Consider the following 4,229-nt stretch of genomic DNA (forward strand, 5'->3'; position numbering starts at 1 on the left):
TCTAGAACAACTCCTGATCATGAGCCTGGACTTCCAAATTGCTTTATCTGACTTTGCGGGTGAAATTAAAATCCATTACCCCCCTTGCAAATTTATCCAAAACATAGACAAAATTCCCCTTAAATACACTTCCAATTGGTCTCCTAATCCCCTTCCAAACGCCTTAACAGTCTTTACTGACGGCTCAGGCACCACAGGGAATGCTGTCATTGTTTGGAAAGAGGGGAATCATTGGCAACAAGACATTCACAAGGTCCAAGGCTCTCCTCAGTTAGTTGAACTGTCAGCAGTTGTTCGTGCCTTGTCCTTGTTCCCAGACAACCTTAATATCATTTCTGACTCGGCCTACGTGGTGGGCCTTGTTCAGCGGTGCGAGAATTCGTACCTCAGAGAAATTAAAAATGAACAATTATTTCAGCTATTCCAAAAATTGCTTTCTGCTGTAAATCACCACTCTTCACCATTCTTTATCACCCATGTTCACTCCCATACCACACTTCCTGGTCCAATAGTAGAGGGGAATCGACGAGCCGACCTCTTAGCAGGGTCAGCTGTCGTCCCACAGCGGTTAGAACAAGCCAAACTCTCTCACGATTTCTTCCATCAGAGTGCCCGAGCGCTACAAAAGGAATTTGGCCTCACTCAAAAACAATCTCGTGACATCATTTCAGCCTGCCCTGACTGTCAGCTCATCACACCACTGCCTGCAGAAGGAGTAAACCCCCGAGGGTTACTCCCACTGCAAATCTGGCAGACAGATGTCACACACATTGACTCTTTCGGGAAATTGAAATTCGTTCATGTGTCTATTGACACCTGTTCAAATTACATTGTGGCCACCGCACACTCTGGTGAGAAGAGCCGTGATGTGCAGAAACATTTCACCACGGCCTTTGCTCACATGGGCATACCCAAACAGATCAAAACCGACAACGGGCCTGCCTATGTAGCAAAGAACACTCAGGAATTTTTGGCCTTGTGGGGCGTGGAACACCGTACTGGTATTCCTCACTCTCCCACAGGTCAGGCAATTGAGCTCATCAGACACTCAAATCCATGTTGAAGAGGCAGAAATGAAAGAGCAGTGGCCTCTCCCCACATGAGTGTCTGCAAAAAGCCATGTACGTCCTCAACTTCCTCAACAGGATTGAGGACGGGCAGGCACCAGTTTTTAAACACTTCACCCAAACAAACTCTGTTCCCCTTCAAGAAGCCAAAGTACTTTTCAAAGACTTGGTATCTGACAAATGGCTAGGGCCTTTCCCCATCATAACCTGGGGAAGAGGTCATGCATGCATACTCACTGATACAGGCCCACGATGGGTCCCCTCAAGAAGGATCAAGCCCTTCCTGGAGGACTCCAGACCCTCCTGATCCTCCACTTCTTGATTCCACTGTGGACCACCTCAGCTCTCTCAGTTCCAGACTGGATGCAGCAACCACCAGAAAACGTCTGGATCACCCTGGCCAAAGCCACCAACACAGACACAATGTGCCTTTCCCTCGATAGCGTGAGTCACCCCTTTAAAAGCTGTCTCGTGGGTATACCTGACTGGAACGGGTTTATCCAGAACACTTCCCTTGTAGATAATTTCCTTCCTTCTTCAAACACTATTTCCCAAATTCTCCTACGTCAGGGAACCCTAGACACAGATCCCCAAGAATTAGATCTTTTAGGCTCGTCTGTAGCTACCACTTGCCTTAGGTTTAAACCCACTTCTAATCGCCTTACCCAAAAACCTAACCTATCCCCTAACTCTATCATGTATACTAACACCACCAAGTGGTGCAACTACTCCCAACCATACCCTCTTCCCACTGAACGTTTCTCTAAACCCACAAAACTGCCTTCCCCCTATTTTCTTATCTGTGACGATAGAACGTGGCGAGGCGTTCCAAAAAACCCTGTGGGAGGGCCATGCACCATTGGGAAACTTGCTCTGTACAACCCAGCTAAATTGCAAATCACCAGAACCCAAATTTCTGACAAACCCAAACCCCTTCGAAACAAAGGATCCCTCATTTTGATGCGCACCAAATCTAAACCGCCCCCAATCGCCGAGGACGCCGAGCCACCGCCACACAAAGCTCCTCCAAGCAACCCAGCTAAGGAGGATGATCTAAACATTCATGTCCCACCAGATTGTGACCCCAAATTCCAAATTTGGTCCCACACTCAGAGATTCTGGGCCAGTTTCCCATTCGCCAACATTGGTGCAGCCAAAGCCCTCTCCACTCTAGCCCACATGGCCTGATGGTTGCAAAGAATTTGAAGGGCTGTGTTGTCTGAACTTTTCAGACCACTCTGAGAGTGTGTACAAAAGCATTGACACTCTAAAAGAACTTGTTAGTGACATCACCATAAACCAAGACAAAGGCTTTTCAGGTCTCTTTAGTTGGCTTCACTTTCCTTCCCTTTCTGATTGGGTCAACAAGATTGTCAAAGGAATAATTTTGTTCCTAATCATCACTTTCTCCAATCCTTGTCTTCCTACCCTGTCTAATTTTTTGTGCTAAAAAATCCATGACTAAGAGTTTTTCCCAAGCTTTTCCAGTCCTGATAAACAAGACAGAGGGAGATGTCGCGATAACTTCCCACCCAAATTGTTCCACGATCCCACAAAAACAAACTGGGCAGGAGCACAGGAAAAGCTGCTCCAGCCTGGAATAACTGAGGGAAAATCATGGAATGGGCTGGAAGGGGCACTAAAGGTGATCCAGTCCCATCCCCTCCCACCATCCCAGGGGGATCCAACCTGGCCTTGGGCACTCCCAGGGATGGGGCATCCTCTGGGAAATCCATCCCCCACCCTCCCCACCAGGAATTCCTTCCCAATATCCCACCTAACTCCCCCCTTTCCCAGCGGGAAGCCATTCCCTGTGTGCTGTCCCTCCATCCCAAATCCCAAATCCCTCTCCAGCTCTCCTGGAGCCCCTCCAGGCCCTGGAAGTGTCTCCAAACTCTCTCTGGATCCTTCCCCTTCTCCAGGGGAACATTCCCAGCTCTCCCAGCCCAGCTCCAGGATTGTGGAATCCTGGAATGGGTCGGGTTGGAGGGACCTTAAATCCCATCCAGTCCCACCCTGGAGCCCTCCCACCATCCCGGGGGGATCCAGCCTGGCCTTGGACACTCCCAGAGATCCAGGGGCAGCCACAGCTTCTCTGGGAATTCCATCCCAGCCCCTCCCCACCATCCCAGCCAGGAATTCCTTCCCAATATCCCCCCGTCCCGCTGAGGGACGAGCCCAGGACGGGGTTGGATTCGTAGTGGGGTCACATCCACCCACCCACCCAAATCCTTCTCCTCCCGTCCCTCCCAGTTCTTTCCCCACCCCCCATCCCCCCTCTCTGGGTGTATTTTTGGGGTCACCCCGACCCGGGGCAACCCCAGTTTGGGGCACCGCGGTGGGGGAGGGTTGAGAGGACAGCACAGAACCATCATCGTCATCTCTCTGCAGTTTATTGGCCACGAAAGGACTCGGGTGGGGTGGGGGGGGAAGCAGCAGCAGGTCCACGGGGGGACAGGAGGTGGGTGGGCAGCAAAACCCCCCACGTGCCAGGTGGGAAGAAGAGGAGGAGGAGGAGGAGGAGGAGCAGAAGGGGGGGAAAAAAAGGGATCCTTAAAATGTTAAAAGCTGCCAAATCGCTCCACGACTCCCCCCACCTGTTTTTCTCCCTCCTCAAACCCGGCCGTGGGGGCTTCCCCGCCTTCCCCGCTGCTCGTGGGGGGGTCCTGGAATGGACTCGTGGGTGGGTGGGACACCGCGGGGGGGACAGGGGCCTTGGGAAGGGGCAGGAAAGAGCGGATTTACACGGATTCCTCCTCAGCAGGAGCAGCAGCCCCGGGGGCAGCAGCGAGGGGGGAGCTCTGAGCCCCTCAGGGAGGTGTTTCACCCCTTTGGGGGGCTCAGAGAGGGGTCAGAAAGGGGCCAGCAGGGTGGGGTCTCACTCAAACCTCATTTTGGGGGGATGATTTCCCCCTGGGAACGGGGAAATCCTGCTGGATTGGGGCGGGAGGGAGAGCTCTGAGTCCCGGGTACCCACAGGGGTTGGTTTAATCCCTTGAGGGGCTCAGAGAGGGGTCAGAAGGGGCCAGCAGGGTGGGGTCTCACTCAAACCTCATTTGGGGGAATGATTTCCCCCTGGGAACGGGGAAATCCTGCTGGATTGGGGCGGGAGGGAGAGCTCTGAGTCCCGGGTACCCACAGGGAGATGTTTCACCCCTTGGG

Source organism: Empidonax traillii, unplaced genomic scaffold, assembly GCF_003031625.1.
Source record: "Empidonax traillii isolate 1590-97213 ecotype Southwest subspecies unplaced genomic scaffold, ASM303162v1 scaffold3323:size13689, whole genome shotgun sequence".
NCBI lineage: Eukaryota > Metazoa > Chordata > Aves > Passeriformes > Tyrannidae > Empidonax > Empidonax traillii.